This window comes from Temnothorax americanus, unplaced genomic scaffold (genome assembly GCF_048541705.1).
Source record: "Temnothorax americanus isolate GAGA-0224 unplaced genomic scaffold, ASM4854170v1 Scaffold4, whole genome shotgun sequence".
NCBI classification, from domain to species: Eukaryota; Metazoa; Arthropoda; class Insecta; order Hymenoptera; family Formicidae; genus Temnothorax; species Temnothorax americanus.
The window spans coordinates 2,722,172-2,742,588 of NW_027509547.1; the positions used below are offsets into that span (position 1 = coordinate 2,722,172).

Below are 20,417 nucleotides of genomic sequence, written 5' to 3' on the forward strand. Positions count from 1 at the left end.
CGCGTTTCTTTCGAGGAACTCGACCAGTTTCGAGACGTGATGTGGTTCAACAGATGGATCTTGAGAGTCGGCTTGATATTCGCAACGTCACGTATATCAAAATTTTATCACACATTTCAAAGAAAAAAATATATATATTTTGATTATACCGACGTGAGAGATATTGCAACAAGGACTCTCGGTCGTCGAACTCGAACGCTCGATTGACGATAAATGAAAAGCATATCGTGTATCGCGCGTATCTCATTACACGTCGGTGACGTGTGAAATGCTTTACATTATTTAGCCATTTATAGCGCATTGAAGTTGAGCAAAATGACTTTTACTACGTTTACGCGAGCGTTACTTCTGTAGTAGCTTACGATAATTCGTTCGCGTAAACGGGATTTTGTAGTAACTTACGATACGTTACTCCGCGTAAACGGGTAAATTATCGTAAGTTACTACAGAAGTAACGCTCGCGTAAACGTAGTATACGTTTACGCGAGCTTTACTTCTGTATAGTAACTTACGATAATTCCTTCGCGTAAACGAAATTTTCCTTCGTGTAAACGGAATTTTGTAGTAACTTGCGATAATTTACTCCGCGTGTAAACGAGTGATATATCGAAAGTTACTACAGAAGTAACGCTCGCGTAAACATAGTATTTGTCCATTAAAAAATAACAATCGTTAAAAATGAAAAAGCAGAAGTGATTACTTTGATATAAAAATAATCACCGCAGTAAAAGTTTCTGAGATATCTGTTATCGATTCCCGTTAGAGTCTCCGGTATTGTGCAAAAAAGCTAGTCTTTGGATACACCTTAATATGTTATATATTTATAACTATCTATACATAGTATAACATATATTTATAGTTTGTTAATATGTGTAATAAATTTATACATAGTAAATCTTAATAGAAAATATACTTAAACCTTAGAAACTGATAAAATTCATGATCATGAAGTGCATATAAATATAATAATTAAATTTTTCAGCTTTTTGAGACAGTCGTATTTATATGCATTTGTAATTTATTGCCGAAATTATTACTTGTTGTCATTTATTTTCGTGAAATCGTATTTTCTCCGTCTTTGGTTGCAATTTTGAATTTGCTTTTTAAGTTTCGCCAAGTTGAGAGGTGATCAGACGCGGTTACTTCATTTTAATCCACCTCTGCCACATCTCACAAGGTTGCAGGCTGCATCTCTTCAGGCATTGAATCGCATATGTGGATCAGAGTGGGACCCGGTAAATATACCGGTACTCGCTGTTGTATACATACAGTAATTGTACCGTATTCTTAAACAGTTGACATTGCCGATTTAAATCGGCCTATATACACGACGCGCCCATTCATTGCATGGTGATTCATCAGAGAATCATTGTATACTATATATCTCAAAGATTCATATATATATCGAGAACGATATGTATTTTCAGGAAATTTATATTAAAGAGAATTTTCATGGGAAGAAAAAATACATAGAAAATTAAATTATAATATCAAACATTGAATCAATTTTAATTAAAGTAACGATTTAATAAAGCGATTATCTTACGATTAATAACATCTTAAAGCGTAACAATAAAAATAGTACACAAGTATAAAAAATAAAAGTTAAATAAAAATCTTTCTTTTTTTGTCTCTAGAAAGAAAGTTTTGATAATGCAATGTAAAAATGCAAGCAATGTGATCTTGTAAAAGTGTCTGTATCATCGATTTTAACTTGCGAGTAAGTGGATATGGTCTCTCGGATGTGAACGGAGTAAGGGAGTAACGTATAGCGGTGCACGTTAAATGCCTCGGAAGAACCCACGTTATGCCAATCCAACAGGTTTCGTTTCTAACGGCTAATAACGGGTCCAGGTTATTTTGGGGAGTCCGTTATTCCTATGACTGTTGCTTGGACACTCGTCCGTTAGAAATCGGGTCAAACCTCGCTGATAACCTCGTTGCACGCTACTATTGTGTATATGAACTCTCGCATTGACAATGACCCGCATTTAACGGATTCTAGACTTGCACTTAAGGTTGATTGATGATGGATGCAAGTCGAGTCTCCCCCGTATATATCTTCATCTTATCTTAGATTCGCATAAAAAGCGCGAGCTGCGCGCTCATATAGATCATTAAACATCGGATTAAAATTAGACATTTTTTTGACGAAATAGATTATTTATCGATTAAAACGTAAGATAAAAATAATTGTATAAAATATAAATTATATTTTAAAATACTTTCCTGTGCGAACGTATAAAAATAAATTATAATATATTACATATTATATATATCAAAATTTACACTTATTTGTCACCATTAATGTTATAATTTTTAATTCGCCGTTCAATATGCGATAATACAGATCAATCCAGCAATTTTGACAAAAGGTGAATGACATCTCGATAATTCCTTGATAAAATCAAATCGTCAGAATTCGTATCGGCAATTTAAAAGAATTATCAAATTATCAGTCACGTTCATCAGTCAACATTATCAGCCAAATTAATTTTGATAATATTTACAGATTATTGGCGCATTTAATCATGAGTCGAATATTTTCAAGTACTCTCAAGCACGAGAAATATTCGAGAATCTCGGCCTGTTTATCGGACAAATTTTGCGAGGTTATCGCGTTTACCTCTTCGAGGTATGCAGCAACTGCTTTCAATTGAAAGCGCAATATTGCGATAATCCGATGACCGAGACACTTTTCGGCGTACTTTCTATAAGGCAATAACGATTTATCAGCCGTTTAAAGGTGTAAGGTTTGGCGATATAAATGTTACACAATATCGAGTTTGACACTTACCGATAAAATGATGAAGATGACCTTTGAAATTGTGAAAAAAGCATAGTATGTGATTATTCGAATCGTTAAATAATATGTATCATATAATATATATATATATACATATACCTATATATTAGAGATAATTTTAAAAAATAATATCAATATACGCAGAATTTTTTGTGCTTTAACAATGTTTAAGTTTAATAATTAATCATTCAGATATTCGATATTAAAAGTAAAACAGACAGCAAATGTCAATCCCGTCAAATTTTTACAGCAAAAAATCAATTCGAGAATTCTTTGCAGATTATAAAAAATAATTTAATGCATTAAAGGTTTTAGGTAATTGAATCAAGCAGCTATAAAATCTCTAAATTATATGTATTATATAGAGTAAAATCGTAAAATTCTAGTTATTAAGACGTTTAAATTACTGTACATTGCACACTTTGTCACGAGAATAAATGTTGCAATCTGATAATTGCCAAATATGATTACAATTGAGTGGCAAAGCTTATAAGAACAACATATAACAATATTCGATAAGCGGAACAACAAGTACGCGAGTTGCGTCATTAATAAACAGAGTTGAAATAGATGATCGAAACGGTATCGATGCGTTCAAAATTCGTTGCTAAAAGGTCATCACGCTCTTGAAACAACCCGATAAATGCGACTGATTGTTATAATCGAGAGAGGTAAATTGCGTAGGATTGAAAATACAATGCGTTTACAAACACCGCGTCACGTTACGTTGCCGGCGGATCAAAGTGCAAAGTGTGGGTGCAAAGGGGCATTAGCGTATATACCTCATTATCAAGCACCTCATTAAAATTTTGGTAAAGCAATCATCGTCGCGCCCGCGCGATTGGCCCGGTGCAACGTTTTTTTTTTGACATTAAGAATAACGATAACCCGATCAGCCTTCAAAATTTACGAAGTTGAACGACATTTCATCAGTCACGTTCTAGAAGAAACGATCTTCGATACGATCTTTTTAAAAAGTGTATTCAGAAATTTTTCCATTAATTGATATACATCGGTCACGTCGGCCACATCGGACACATCGGATTGAGAAACGTAAAGTGCAATGAGAATTAAGCGTATGTTGACATTTGACAAGAGAAACATCAATGACCAAAGACGAATTACCTAAACTGTATAAACAAGTTATCTTAATTGTTACATATTAATCTGTCAATGACGTTCCGGATGATTTATACTTACATACGAAATAAGGCATTGAAATATTGAATTTTAATTGAACACAACTATTTATTGTAATGATAGAAAATCTGTTATCGATGCTAATATCGGAGATTTGTCTTCAATCGATTGTTAATAGCGTTTTAGAAATTGAGCTAAGAGACAAGCGCGATAAAAGCAACTTGTACTTTCTATCGAAATCGTAAACACATGCATAATAATAGACTTTACGAGCAGGTTGTGGAACTTAATCTCGGCTCGTGGGAAAAATATTCAAATAAATCAGACGCACGCGCAAGGCTGTTGTGATCAAGGCCATTGCGATCAATGATCCTCCAGCGAAGTGAATTAGCGAGTGTCTCGATCATCGACTCGTCATTAATCACATCTTTCTTTACGTGTTTTGATACACGTGTCGACCATCCATGACTTTTTTAGCAAGTTCGTCAAGAACTTGGTCTATCTTATCGTCTGTTTGTCCGACTACCTGAACTTATAACTATTTCGGTATGCGAGATGAAACTTGAAAAAATACAAAAAAAAACTGACCGCCTAAGGGCGATTTGGACTTGAACTTGCTATGATGGGACGCTGGGATGCCTTTTGTAACTATTGTTTCTGTATAAGGCTATCAGAGGTTTGTACCTGCATTGTAATGTATTTTTCTTTCTGTTTTTACTTTATGTAGCAACCATTCGAAAAGCACAGGTTTCCTAATGGACTCGAACAATAGAGGATATGAGTGAATATACCTACTAGGTACAAATTATTGAAAAATAACAATCTTGTGCGGAAAAAGGTTCTTAAGCCCTTTGCACAATGCTAGGCAATAGGCAATAGGAACAGGGAATAGAAATCACAGAAATCATGTATAAATGCAGAATAAACAGTGCGAGACAGGCAATAGATACAGAGTTTCCGTCACGTTGGAAATTCTGTGCCTATTGCCTGTTGCCTGGCATTGTGCAAGGGGTTTTAGAGAGGGTTCTTAGAAAGAGCTATTTAAACTAAAGTCATAAATAGATTTTTTAAATTCTTATTTCGAACTATTTTAAGGATCTTCGTCACACTTCGCCAAACGCTGCGAAATTATACGGACATCATCGAAGCATCTATAAAGAAGACTCTTAGGCCGGTATTCATAGTTCTTTAAGACCGTCTTAAGTTCAATCTTAAGATGTCATGAACCAATCACAGAGCCGTATTAGCGTCTTAAGACATTACTTAAGACGATCTTGAAGACTATGAATACCGGCCTAAGATTTAAAAAGGAAAAACAAAAGAGAAAACAAGGAGAATCAGATACGCAACGGGCACTTGTCAAAAACCAAAGAAGAAAACGAGGAAAACCCCCGCCCGTACGGTGCACGTACGGTGCATCACGCTCGCGCTCGCCCGCGCAACACGGTTTTCCTCCGCGATCGCAAACATATTTTCCTTGTGACTCGCTCAGGCGAAGTTCACGAGGGAGACGATATATTGCGAGCACGTGTACTACGTGCGCGTACGTAACAGTCGAGATAATGGCGGGTGAAGGACCGAGCGATGCGTCGGACGGATGGACTGGTTGGTCGCTCGCTCGCCCGTTACCATCACTGACCACGCCAACGGGTCAGTGACCTGAGATCTCGTTCGAAATTTTCGGCTGGCGCTGCGACGCATCGGACGAATCGCCGCTACCGGTGCGCGTGGCCGCATACGGTCTCTTCCTCTCCTCCTGCCTTTTGCCTGCACGTCTCTTTAAACCTTCCTCTCGTTGACGACATCGCGAATGACTCCTTCTCGATTCAGGGGTGAACGGACTGCTTGCGGTGCACCGATGAATGAGTGACTCAGAGTGGCTTTCAAAATATCTAGGTAACACACGGGGATTAAATGATAGAATATATATAGAATTTCATGTGTCGATTCATAAAATCAATAAGGAAATTTAATGTATAAAGTCAATAAGGAAATTTCTCTTATAATTGTGAAACATTCACGGCCACATTCAAAGCTTTTCGTGATAAATTATATCTCTCAATGTCTGTGTTGGGAAGTATTTATGTTTAATATTAATAGTATACAAGTTACGTTATAATTTTTTTTTCTTGAGATTTTGCAAGTATTTTTTCTAAATTTTGTTTGTTAAGAATTATTTTCTGCAGCTTTCTTTTTATTTTTATGAAGTGTTTCTTTTCATAGTAATCGCGGTACAATACTTTGCAGCTGCCTAATATGTTTCAGTAATTTACAAGTCCTGATGTATTTTTCTAATTTCCATTATAGCGATAATATTCTCTTTTTGAATAATATTAAAAATCCGATATTATCAATAATAATCTTTCTCTCTTTCTGCTTATACCGCGATATTCAATAGGAGTAAGTTTCGCGGTCGTAAATTTAGCATCCTCAATAACCGAGGGATAAAAGGTGTACAGTTCTGTACAGAAGTTGTTTTCGCTTCAACCCAAATTGTTAAACAGCTGTTGCGCTTACATGTCGCTATATTTATGCAAGAAAATATGCTTGCGTTGACGAACATTTCCTCGTTCCTCGCACGCCTCGCACGTAGCTCATTACACCTGTCAATAATGGGTCAAGTTATGTAAGACACGTGTTTCGATTCGCATTATCGATGGCTATTGCGAATTGTCAAACTTACGGGCGATCGCTGACGTTGCGTATCAAAATCGCATCGACCAGCATTACCTAAATCGCGTTACCTGCATTCCTGCGGTCCTCTCTCAACGAAACATGAAATTGTCGCAACGATCAAATTGTTGCAACAAAACATGGCGAAATTGTTACAATGCCGATCATGATGCCTTCAAAATTTGTCGAAATTTCATAGACGGATTTTCACAAAATGTTCGAATAGATATATTTTACATTTTCATCCGCGGAACAGTCCTCGGCGGCCAAGATAAACGACAATTATATATATTCAATACAAGTGATTCTCTGTTCCTGTTTTAAATTCTTGAGACCATGGAACTGAAATCCAATGTCCAATATTCAATATCCGCACGAGCGATTGCATCATTGTGTGATAACATCAGTTACCAGTTGTGAAATGATTACGTTTATTTGCGCGCGACTTTATGAGATAATAGAATCGAAGAACTATTCTGGACTAGATCGAAAGCTTACATGGTACGGTTGTACAAGCAACGCCAAAAACCGGCGATCGTTAAACGTGATATTTAGGTAAAATAACGATACCGCGACGATCTGACTTGTAACTTCTCAATGGTATATTATATCTTATCCTTATTGTATCCCATTCTTCCCATTTTTAGAACACCAGCTATTATAATTCTTGCCTTTTTCTCTTGGGCTGCGTTTCAGAACCACGCTCTTAGTGCTATGAGCGTACTCTATCCTTGTTCAACTTTCTGTAAGTAACAAAGATAGAACGATGCTCGAGCGCTAAAAGTGTCATTCTGGAGCGCCGCCCTAATATCTCGAATTTTAATTCACGAGAGCGTTAAGAAGAAACAGAATATCGTCGGAAAATCGCACGAAAATGTTCATTCCCATTGATTCTGTCTCTTCAAGGATCCATATTAAACGACTATTGATAAATGATCTTACATCATTGCTGATAATTCGTACAGTTCGTCAACGTCAATGCTTGTATTTTATTTCGCCACGCAAACCTGTCATCGCTATTCGAATTGAGTATCTTCCTCGCGCCAGAGGGTTATCACTCCCTTTGAGAGCCAACAATTCTCCGTACGTCTTCGCAAGTTTTGTCATTAATTTGAGGCATATCGAAAGAGTTTGCGAGAAGTCGCGAAATGGCGATACGTGGCGAACAACGTGCTTTAAACACGCACGGCCGATTGCCGTGAGGTGAACGACCGGCAAAGTGGCGTAAATGCCGCGCGGAGATCGGCTAGGAGTCACCGACGGGGCTTCGTCCTTCATTTATGAGCGACAAGTCTCGTAGCCGACTGACCGAAAGCTCCGAATTCGGCGGGCCGGCAGCGCCGACAACGACGAGAGAATGCGCCTCCGCGCGCACTTAATTCATCGGGGTCGACGAACTCGCTTCTTCGCAAAGGCCACCTTAGGGCCGACCGCTTCAGATCCGTCTCGAGGTGCAGCGCACGACGTTTTTCGGTACACTTTGACGCCCCGGAGAAACACGCGCTCGGCTTCTCGCTCGCCGCGCCGTATTACTCCCGATTCCGGATCCCGCTACGGATCGTTCGCCGCGGCCGACCTGTCGTTAATGCGAGTTCATTCGCTTGCTCAGGAAATTGATAAAGAACGAAGGACGAGAATTGAAGATTTACATTGGGCGGTGCGTACAGAAGTAAGTTCGGTTTATCGATGTCGATGATCGATCGAATTCGTCACTCGAGTTCAAGAACCTCCCAGAAATCCGACGTGCGGAATTTACAGGATGATATTTGTACGATAGCCATCAGCATCCAGACATCTTATCGGTCTATCTTTATAAATAGAATTTCGCGGTGGGAACAATTTAGTCTATAGCTTTTATCTCTAACACTACTTTCATCCTGTTCTTGCGGCGGCAGGTTCACAGACGAGGTGAACGACCTGAATTGGGTGAAATGAATTAAAGAGAGAGGCTGGAAGAGAGAGAGAGGGAGGGAGGAAAAAAAGAGAGATCAAAGTGGGGATCACACACACACACACACACACACACACACACACACACACACACACACAGCTGCGAATCGATCAATACTCGTGAATCGAGTTCAAAGACTTTAGGAAGTTCACGAAATGATAATTGCCGGTTGAAATGTGTAATGAATGGGATCAATGAGTGACGAGTTAACAAAGTCAATAATCAATAATCGATGATTGATTGAATCAGCATGTGTCGAACCGCGCCTTCTTTTAACTTTTGAGAAGCACTTCTAGCTTTCCTTTTTTTTCAATCATAACTGCTTAATTTATTATTTCTTACTCTTGAGAACAAGTTACTTGCAAATATCTCAAAACGCATAATTTTCATTTCTACGTAATCATATCACAATGAGGTCAAAGTATGTTTTACCGTGATAAAAAGTTTTCGTTATAGCATTATGTTCGATAAGTTAGTTTAGTAGATTCGCTCTGCGAACAAACGCAAGTATATAAATAATTTTTATGCAAATCGTAAGGAAAGTCTGTTGATAAATCAGAGTGGTATTTATTATCGGTTTGACAGGATTTATGGTTAGGATTTAATATATGCGAGTATGAAGTTTTATATCCTAGTATTCGCGGTATTTCCTACAATTTCTTGTGTTTTCTCTTTTGAGTCCAACGATAGGTTCAACGATCGACGATCGATTGAAAAGTGGACACGCAATGACTCTGCGGACGACGAAGCAAGGGGAACATCAGTCAAAAGAGCGCATCACTGCATCACAATTGTTCTCCTTCATTTTTCGCAAGGCCCTCTAAAGCGGAGGTGCTTGATCTCGACATGTAACACACTTTTACTACGCAGTTGATACCCGTTTGAGGAGATCGGCGGCACTCGATCGAGTGCGATGAAGCAATATGTTTATGCACCGCGTTATGCAAAAAATCGATATGGTCCGACTTGACTATTAAATCTCTTTGAGAGAATGCGGATAAATGAATATCGTGTCAAAATATAGATATGCATGACAGACTTTCTTTCACTCGATGTATATAATTTTAAATATACGTTTTATTATAATATCGATATGTAACTTTTAGATAATATAATAATTATTACATTATAATAATTAGATAATAATAATTATTACATAATAATAGTTACAATTATAGATCGTGTGAGGATTAAGTCTTGAATCACAGTCGCGACATATTTCGAAATTTATTTAAATTTCTTTCTGGCATATATATAACAATTATACACATATCGTATTTTCTTACTTGATGTAATTGTTTCCTCTCTGTCTGAAACCGCGAGTATTTATATCGTATTTATTTCGTCACGAAAATGCACTAAATAAAAGTTACAAGAGGTGATTAACGGTTAATCACCTCAGCTCAGAATTCGCAACTGGAACTGGAGGTAATAGATTCGGAAAAATGTGACGTGGGGCCCGGAAACGGGGACTCAGCGCCACGATAGAGGGGCCCCGACGCTTGGGGCACGCGCCCGAGTCACGTGCGCGCGCGAAAAACGCGCGGTGCGGCGCGCGGGCACCTTAGGGGCGCGTACTCATTGCACGCGCGAAATGTTGTTCGTGAGCGTATACGGCCGCGACGTCGGCGAAAGGCCCGCGCACCGCAGTACCGGGAAAGACTGGCGTCGGTACGGCTGAACTAGGCAGGGGGCAATGCACCTGCGACAATAACAACAACAACGGGCTGGCGGGGGCTGCGTGATGGATCGTTTGCGCCGCGATCGCTCATGCCATTCAGATCGCAATCGTCTATACTCGATACTTTTATACGCCCTTCTCCCTTTTCCATACAAAAGGAAAGGGACGACAAGATATAGGCATTTTGCAAACAGTTTTCGATCGTTATATACCGGTTCGGTATATCCCTGTCCTATACTCCCATTTCCTCTATCTCTTCGTTAAAGAAGGGGTGCTTTCGTTTCCTTTTTCGCGCGAACAATGACACGTAGAGTGTTATCCATTGTGCTACAATCGTATTTTAAATATTATGCAAAGCGTCATGGAACGTCATTAATTAGTCTATACAATGAACAATTGATATTTACATATTGTAGTTCTGTCAGGTCGTATAAGAAAACACGAGAAGCCTTATTTTCTCTTCAGTACTCTTAGTCGCGCTTTGCGGCTCCCTCTCACAAATTGTCAGTATTATAACAAACTGGTTAATCACTTAATTGTGATCTAGTCTTTTCGCGTCTTGATAATATGGAGTATAGGTTAACGGGTGTAAATGACTGGTATAAGCATCGATTTATGCTTTATTAGCGAACGTTAAAGTTAGCGCGCTCTTATTATTTCTTTCTATAGGCAGCGCGTACTCGTTACCACATGTAACGATCAAGAGTACCGTAATATCCGTTATACACGGCAATGCACCGACTCTTGACATTCCCCGTAATCGCCGGCCACAATTTGGAACCAATCGTAAGAACATTTGTACACACGACCGTGCTGAACCCCAGTTTTGAAGTGTGCCATTCGTAGATTGAGAAACAAAATCAAAAGAATAAAAAAAAAGATATTTAGATAATACTACATTTACGCTATGTAAAAAATATAAACCATTTAATTTACGTTATGAAATGCTAAAAAACTTTTGTAAAATCGTGCCGTGATTAAAACTCTTAAGTACATGCAGATCTTATATATACAGGCAGGCAGATATAAAACATTACGACGAAAAAGCAATGGATGATGGAAAATATCAAATATATTGAGACTTTATTGCCGCTTTATTGGCAAAAGACATTTTCAATGCGCTCATAAACTTCCTCTTTTATATGCGCGTGACGAATGAGAGGAAAAGAAGGATCTGTTGTACACATTCCGCCGTTGTAAGGCGAGTTGAATCGGCGAGCGGTCAATGCTCGACTGACCCAACAACAGTAAGTAAAAGTGATAAACGCTTGGGTCCGTTCGTCGAAGCCAGCCGAGAACTCGATTCCTCGATTCCATCCCCTCCGCTTATTCCCGACTATCCTACCGAACGGCACTCGATGCACCATGCACCGCCTTACAGGTACTCATTCATTTTATTTCTCAATTTTAGCGTACCGAGTCAACTCGCCTGAATCATTAATATAATTATAGCTATTTATATAATTAATAACATTTTTAATTTATATAATTTATATGATTAATTTTAAATTGGAAATTTGGCAGTTTGGCAATAAATAGACCAAAAAGTGGCGTGCGTTGCGTTTCGACAATTGTTATGTATCGTCATGAGCATCAGGCATTATATTAACCAAGTTTTACATTGAATCAATCATGCAAAATAAAAATAATCGCGACTCGTGATTATTTTCTGAAAGTTATACATCTCATTCATACGTATATCTGAAATATGCGAAGCTTAGAATATTAGTTATTAAAGCTTCTGTAATACGCCGCGTTATTTCGCATTATTTCACGAAAACCGGGGACTGTGGAAAATAACTGCGATTGTATCCAACGAACGGTCTCCAAGAAAATAGACATTCAGCCGTATTACGATTGGTAGAAGAAACACGCGCCATGACGACGAGGCCGCGTTGCAAAACTGGAACAGGAAAACCCGACATGGAAAATTGTCGTGAGAGCGACAGGACGAGCGCGGCGCGGCACTAAGATAAGGGGACAGCGGGCTTGAGAATTGCCAGTGCGCGGGGTAATCGGCACAGGGATTGGTGCTGCAACGAGATCGAAATGTCAACGAGAGTCTCGCGAACAGGAAACCTCGTACGTATCTCTCGAGGAAATGCTTGTGTCTCTTTCGTCAGGGGCGCATCCACCCTCCTGCGGTGCGACACCAATTGTCACAGCAGGTTATTATCCTTGTACTTTCGTTAAAATTACATTACGGAAAAGAGAATGTGGACAAGAGCAATCCTACAAGCCACGAAAGAGAGGTCAATCTCGTCTAAAATGCCTTCAGAGAAAAGAGAAGACATTCTCCATGTATTTCGCACCCTATATATATAAAATACAATTCTAAAATATATTTTACAGTTATTATTATCTTATTTATTATTAAGACCTTATTTAGATAAATTGATTTTGTTATAAAGATTGATAACGATCGAACGCGAAAGAAAAACCAATGATATATATACGCGCGCCATTTATTCCTATACGTCGAGTGAAATCAATAAGCCTCTCGTTGACGGCAAAAAAACGGAATTTTACCGGCCGAATCAGAGATCGATCGGCGGTCTTAGAGGGTCGATCCGCTCCTGTGACCAGTTGTTACAACCAATCGATCGGTATGCGACGTACTGCGCACTGGCGCTTACGATCGCACGATCCGAACCTTCGAAAGGACGTTGACCCGCAGGTACTGTGTACCAAGTGTTGTATGCACACGTATTGCATTGTGCGCGAGCCGGTGACGCAGAAGAGAGATAACTATCGAACTAATTAATAACGTTGCAACGATCCCACAGATTATCAACGTAATATTTGGCAATCTGACGACAGAATCCCTGAAGAATCTTCTTCGCACATTATTTATTACACTCCTAGCAAACACCAAGTAGCATGTAAGTTGCATGTTACTTGGTGTTTGCTGGGCTGTTACTTTCAATTAGAGTCCGGCGAAAATTCGGTTTCGATTTCGGCGGAAATTGAAAAGGAGTTTTGGCGACGTAGCCGAAACTTTATTTTCCCCAGATTTTCCAAAGACTTGTTATTTTATGTTTAGGTTATTATTGAAATAATATGATTGTGATACTACGGATAGTATATATATAGCATACTATAGATTGTAATAATATGTGTAATTATTATTTTAAATTCTTCTAATTAAATTATGATATTTATAAAGAAAAAGTATATACCATAACTATATAGTATATAATATATGTTCTCAAATATATATTAGCGCGCATGTACATATGGCCTTTCTATGGATTCCCACGAAGGTTTTGATTTTCGGTTTCGGAACCGAATATTTTCGTTTCCTGTTTTGGCCGAAATTAAAAAAGGTTGAACCGGATGGACTCTACTTTCAATTATCCGGTTACGACTACAGTCGCATAACAGATGTGCTTTTTCACAGGCAATAAAAAGATTTCCCCGAAAAATTCAAAGTGATATCGATTTGAATCTAATAATATGCATCTGCTACATGGTTCAATGAGAATTTCCGTTCTTATACTCGTGTTATAATGTTTATGATATCGCGATACAATGTGCGTCGTTAATTCGCTCTCGGTGCCAACGGTGGTTGACTCGAGAAATGCGATCGCGATTAGATGATATGCTAATAACGGGCGATGCTTATAGAACATCGATGAGGTCTCCGACCTCGATCATTTTACACAGTTCTCGCGTATTGGCGCAAAACACAGGTCATCTCCCTCGTCGGCTGACTTCATCGTCATCGTCTTCTGTCTGCTCGTTCGCATAATGAGCGGACTCTGCGGACTCACTCCACCTCGCCCATCGATTCTTCCGCTCACTTTTCGATTTGCGCCGGACGATCTCGTATGACAGCGCGCTAATACGCGAAAAGGATCGCCGCTGCGGAAACATGAGACGAATAGGAAGCAAAGCAAACCGCGTTACACCTGGACAGAACTGCGTTTCCACATGCGCTCAGCTTAACACGAGCTTCGATTCGCACGGATTCGCTGAATTTCGGATCGGCATCGACCGTGCGTTCTTTTATGTGAAAAGGAGACGTCGCGTGCACGTCAGCTGCTTTAAACGTTAGAATCCGATCTGACGAAACGGTAGATTCCGCTGCCGGGATTCCAAAGCCCGCGATTCTCAATGAAAGAAGTTACTACGCTCGATATCGCGCCGCCGATCGCGCGTATATGAATACAAAATTGATGTTTTGTCGTTTCGACGAGTCCGATATAACCGACACTCAAGCCTCTTCCTTAATACGCACTTCGTTGCCTTTATTTTTAATAATCTTATCTTTTGACCACGTTTCTCTTTCTCGATTTTTTTTGCTTCAAATTACCTCCGCGTTGTAAACAATTCGACCGTGAACTCGATGAATGTCCGATATGGATTCAACAATGAGCTCGATTAAGATCGTTTTAAATGATCATTTTAAATCACGTTCTCTAAATGTTAAATATAAGGTCTTAGCTTTGTGACCCTCTAACTTTCGTTTCCGAGATATTATCATGCACCATCTTGAGCAGCATAAAAAATGTGTATTATTTATTATTTATATATATTTTATCTCATTAGAAAGAATAATTTTGTATGGAAGAATCAGAAAATTTTTCAATGGAACGGTTTGAAGATTGAATACGCTTATATACCTATAGTAATAAAGACTCAAACGCGTTGATGATGTCAAATAAAAGTGAAAAGAAAGTTGTATATGTATAATATATGATTATTATAAGAAACATAAGACATCGTAAAATGCATCTTATAAATTTATATAATATAAAGTTATAAAATATCTAATACATCATAAAGATATATCCTTTATTAGCATGACCAAGCGGACCAAACGATTTTATGATGCTAATATGATGCGATTGCGCCGTAATTTATGAAGGAACGGCAACATTTGCAATGATTCATTAGTGTGTCATCCTTTGACGCACCGTAATTACGCACAATGTTGTAATTTGACGAGAAGCATCGTATGCTCCGCGTAGTTCGCCATCAAGTTCCATCTACGAAATACGAGCCGCGAACAGTCATGACGGACCGATCCTAGTTGCGTCACCCCGACCGCACATATAAAATCTAAAATCACTGTCACTCTCGGTGTAAACGGTAGTAAACACAGGTCGTAGCCCTCTTCCTCTCTCTTAACACCTCTCCCACCCTCTTTCCTTCCATCTCTCTCCGTTTCTCACGACGTTTCTCTCCGTCCGAGATCACTTTCGTTGGCAAGAACTGAACAACAAACTCCATTACAGCGTCTTTTATCAGTTTCTTAACAAGCTACACCGTGAGGACCTCGATTTTTGAATGAACTTAAATTCGCTGCGCCATATATTACCTATAGAATACAGCATTGGCGAATTTTTTGCACGAACAACTGTTTTTTGAGAAAGAAATGCGACGCGTAAGTAAAAGTAACGAAAGGTGCGCTTCGAATGAATGAAAACTGATCTAAGCCATAATGAAAGAATCGGGCTCGTTAGTTCGTGAAATATTTGCCACAATTTTTTTCACAAGACTGAAGCTAATATTTCAATCCGATTTGATCTTTCATCAAGCAAGCGAGATTGGAGTAAGATCAACAAAACATCGCACCGTGACCGACGCTCTTTCTTCATCGCGGGAGCTATTCGGTCATCGTTATTGCGGTAACATTAACGGCTTAAATAATTTTTGCAGCAACAACAATAGTGCTGCGATATGGATTCTATAAAGAGCGAAGAAACTCGCGTTCGCCCGCGAAGCGATCGATCGGTCGAGCGAAAGATCATCGCGATACATTCGCAAGCTTGCACGATTCGTCGTTATCGTGTTAACGCGGCAATAACGACGCGTACAATACTTCGTTAGGGATAAGTTACGTGCGGCGGGCAGTGCGTTACGAAGATTAGCGACCATTAATGTGACGAGAGCAAAAGTGAGAGGAGAACTTTTTTTTTTCGTCCACGTGCAGAAACGTACGAGCGCGGGGACTCTACATATTTATGTGCGCGATTTTTCTTTCGATCGTTGCGCGATTGATTTTCGCATACATTTATACGCACGGCTCGCGGAATGAAGCCAATGAAACGAACGGGAAAGAATGGAAAATTGTCCGTGGTGTTGTATAATCCCAGGGACACGTTGACTTGCTTCGCCGTTTCTTTTGTAGATGATAATGCTGCGCATGTCATATATGCGATTAGAATTGTCCGGCGGAGTATGGATACTGGAAGTAATGCGGTTAAGTTGCAAAATAACGTTTACGAGCGTTATTTCTTCTATATCTTTTATACCTATCTAGTTTTCTTAATGACGAAACTACGACGAATGAAAAAACCGTGTATAGATGTCTGCTGGAGACATAATGTCTTTTAACACGTGTTCTCTGCCAAACCGATTTTCGGTAACTTTCCATTCGGGCCGTCATACGCGCCCCACGTTATCCAGACTGATAATTCTACTTATAACATATATCGTATATGATATTTGTAAGACTTTTATTATTAAGAAAAAGATGTAATAATGTGATACATAATATTCAACATTATATATATAATATAATTAATATAATTAATATAATTTTCAAATTCAACGCGTAATTTTTTGAAATATGTTAACAAAAATACAATAAAAATATCAAACATCTGAAAATTCAGCGTGGGGCGCATAGACCCCACACAGCAGGGAACGTAATTAATAATATTTTAGCGTAGATTTTACTTTTACATATATATGTGTGTGCTAATGAGAACGATAAGTATATGTATATTATAAAAAGTCAACGACTTTTGGCTGGTTATATGACTCAATGTTATATGTTATATGTTTTCGAAACGATGATCATCCAAACTTGCATAATAAACCGAGGCGCTTTTGAAAACTATTATAAATACGCTTTCTAACATTAATAAATATAACTATACCTTCGAGGCATTCCCGGTAAATTCCTCTCATGGAAATGACTGCCCATGTCGAAATCTTCTGAACATACATCACTACTGTGCCATATAAAGTGGCCGAATGGTCGCTCGTTGGCCCTTTTTTATAATATTTACTTTACAAATTCATAATGTACACTTGTTCGTATTAGCGTGTACTTCATTTAATTCTGTCATTATCAGAAGGCGACAGAGCCTGAAGCTATTTAATTTTAGCAATTTCGCGAGTGTCATCCTATATATGCATATACTTATTTTTTAAATGTTTTTCGTCCTATGTGTGTGTGTGTGTGTGTGCACGACTCAGGGAAATTACAAATAGAGTATTTTGACGCGGACAGATCGTTTAAGGTGGGCTTTAAGCACATCGAATTGAATGCACTAGGCAGCACCTTCCGAGAAGGCGGTCACGAGGACTTACCCGTGCAGCCGATCGCGCCGGCACGTTTGCGCCACGTGGGTCGCGGCAATTGGAATGGACCGCGATCCCGCGTTCGCAAATGAAATATATTTTACGTGCCGATCTTTGATCCGATCTCTGCCGCGCACGCTCACATTTTCTGTTGCCGGGACAACTCGCGTGTGTTTCGAGGGTAGTGAACGCGGAAAACGTAGCGCGTAATACTACGTATAGGTAACGCGCGCGCCGAGGCCGTGCCGCGCGCCTATACCACAAGCAATTCGGCTGATTGTGAGAAACGTTAAATCCGATCCGATCCGATCTATCGTAATTACGACCGCGTGGAAAGTAAACAAGAATTAGAAATGCCAAAACTCACGTTGCAATCACGGAGCAGCCGGGGACGACGTATAGTGAATGTTTCAGTTCTCACATCACGGGTTTAAAGTAATTTACAGTAAAGGGAATGCATGTAACATATCTATTTCTTTTAAACTGAAAGAGAAAGAGAGAGAGAGAGAGAGAGAGAGAGAGAGAGAGAGAGAGAGAGAGAACACGTAGAACTTTCAGATTAGTACTATTGATTGTTAGGTCAAGCAAAGATGAGTCAATAAGTAAGCAAATAAGAAAGCAAGTAAGAATTGAAGTTTTAGGTATGTCACAACTTTGTCCAACTTTTCTCTGTGATATTAAATGATTATATTAATCCTAATGGGTAAGATTTCGGAAATGTGTTTGCTAGTAAAACATATAGATATACATTTTTTCTTTGAAACATGCTGTATATGGAAATAAAATTGAAACAGCGAATTAATTCTGCGAAAATTTACAAATACGTCATTTTAGTAATATGTAATTACTTAATTCGATTTATTTGTACACTAATTTTGCGCGTCAATATTCAATTAATAGTTGATCACGTGAGATTGATATAAAAGCGAATATAAAAGTTAAGTAATCTACGAAAAATATGTATTGTTTGTTTATACTGTACTTCAGCGTGTTTGTTGCTAAAAAAATTCTCACTTGTTATCAGACACAACTGTTTGTCAGCACCAATCAGTATTCTTTTACAAACCAATAAAAATTACAGAGGCCAGATAGTGTTTGACTCAAGGACATCTGTTGCGCAACGAAGTGCATGTAAATGACAATAACGGAAAACAACTTGTTGATGATTACAGAAAACGTAACACATGCTGAAATAATTGCATAAATTGTGCCAAACTTTCGTCTTTATATCAGACACTTATCGAACATGACAAATGTCCTTTTTATGATTTAATATATCTATTTTATATGGATTTATATATATTGACACTAATCTGAAACCGGTTCTTCATTTAGAAGCGGCGAACAATCGAAAACATTACGGTTTCATTATGAAGAATGGAAAAGTGCGCAAGTGTATAATATGACGCCTTGCGATTATCATCTTACGCTTCTTACGTCATATCGGTAGCGTGCAACACGCCACACACGCTTACGAAAAGCGAAAGAAGGTATGGGCATTCAACGAATCGGCGAAACGTAAACAGGGGTTAAGGTCAAATGATATTCATGTCCGACAAATCGATCACGATCCGAAGGACGCCTTGGCGAAAGACGCAATTCTTTCGGCACGTGTGGCCGAACCGTCTGCGTATCTCACACGCGCTGGCGGTCCTCTTCGATCTCCAGACGTTGTCTGAACCAGTCTGAACCGTCGCGAAATTCAGAGAACGTTAGGAGTTCTAAGACTGCCTCTCCCTTTCTTACTGCCCTCTTCTTTGAGAAATGACTGCGGCTTCTTTTATACGTGAGGCGTAAGGATCGTTCAACGATGGGATGTTGCACACATGGATCTCGAAGGATCAAAGAACAGTATCGATCCTTCGACGAGAAACTCAAGCATCGATCCATTAGCTTTATTGTTAACACTTACAATTTTCCATTGCTGCGACTACAGCATGCTTACACTGTCGCTTTTTTTGAGAAATTTCCTTTTTGAAAATGAGTTCTCCTCATGGGAACATCGGCTGCGTTTTGACATTTGACGTATTGTAGAATGTATTGTTTTAAGCTCGAAGAACCCTTTTTGTCAATTCTTTCGTATAACAAAAATTTCATTAAACCTTTTAACATCTGTTACGCGTAATTAACATTTTTGTCAAATTTTGTTTTCAATTAAGCAAAGAATAAGCTTTTATCGTCTATTTGCACATCCTTGAAACTTAACTACTAAATATCTATATATCTTCATTTCTAATCTTTTAATTAAAAATTATTCATACTTTGACCTAAGAAAAATGTAATTTGCGAGGAACAAAACGGAAAAAGATAAAGAAGTTTAATCAAATATGGAATTATCAATTATTTGAATGTATACTATATAACTTTGAATGTATAATAACTTGAAAAAATGTGTCATATTATATAAACGAGATGACAGTGAGAATTCTTTTATATGTATATATGCTTATAATTTAGGGTTAGTATCCTTATCATTCTTTAATTGACTGCGCTTCCACTCCGAAATAACGTCACCGCCAAACAAAATTTTCCACTGTTCTGCGAACGGACGCAGGTCAGATTATTATTATTATTTTTTTTAAGTAAATTCGCTCGTAACTTTGGCTCGCTACCTGCGCACAGATTGGAAAAACCGGAGAACGTGTTCTTCGTGGGATTCTTTTTGGGATGATGCAATCGTCCCGCGCCGACCGATGTTGCACCGATGTTGCAGTTTCGGAATACGCAGAATCCAAGCGGTGCGTGCGTGCACGATGACGCATCGATGCCGTTCTACAAGGACGCGGGAATCGTTGCGCCGATCAAGTTCACCATATTTATACACTCCCGCGAATGCACGACGAACGCAA

General features: G+C 38.8%; 1 long non-coding RNA gene across 1 annotated transcript in view; it reads right to left on the bottom strand.

The window, feature by feature from the left end:
• Positions 1-988: 988 nt before the first annotated feature.
• The window catches only part of LOC143902366 (uncharacterized), a 78,368-nt gene continuing 58,939 nt past the window's right edge, over positions 989-20,417 (bottom strand). The window contains exon 3 of the long non-coding RNA XR_013258341.1: positions 989-5,838. This is a non-coding gene — a long non-coding RNA (uncharacterized LOC143902366). The remainder of the gene's footprint in view (positions 5,839-20,417) is intronic.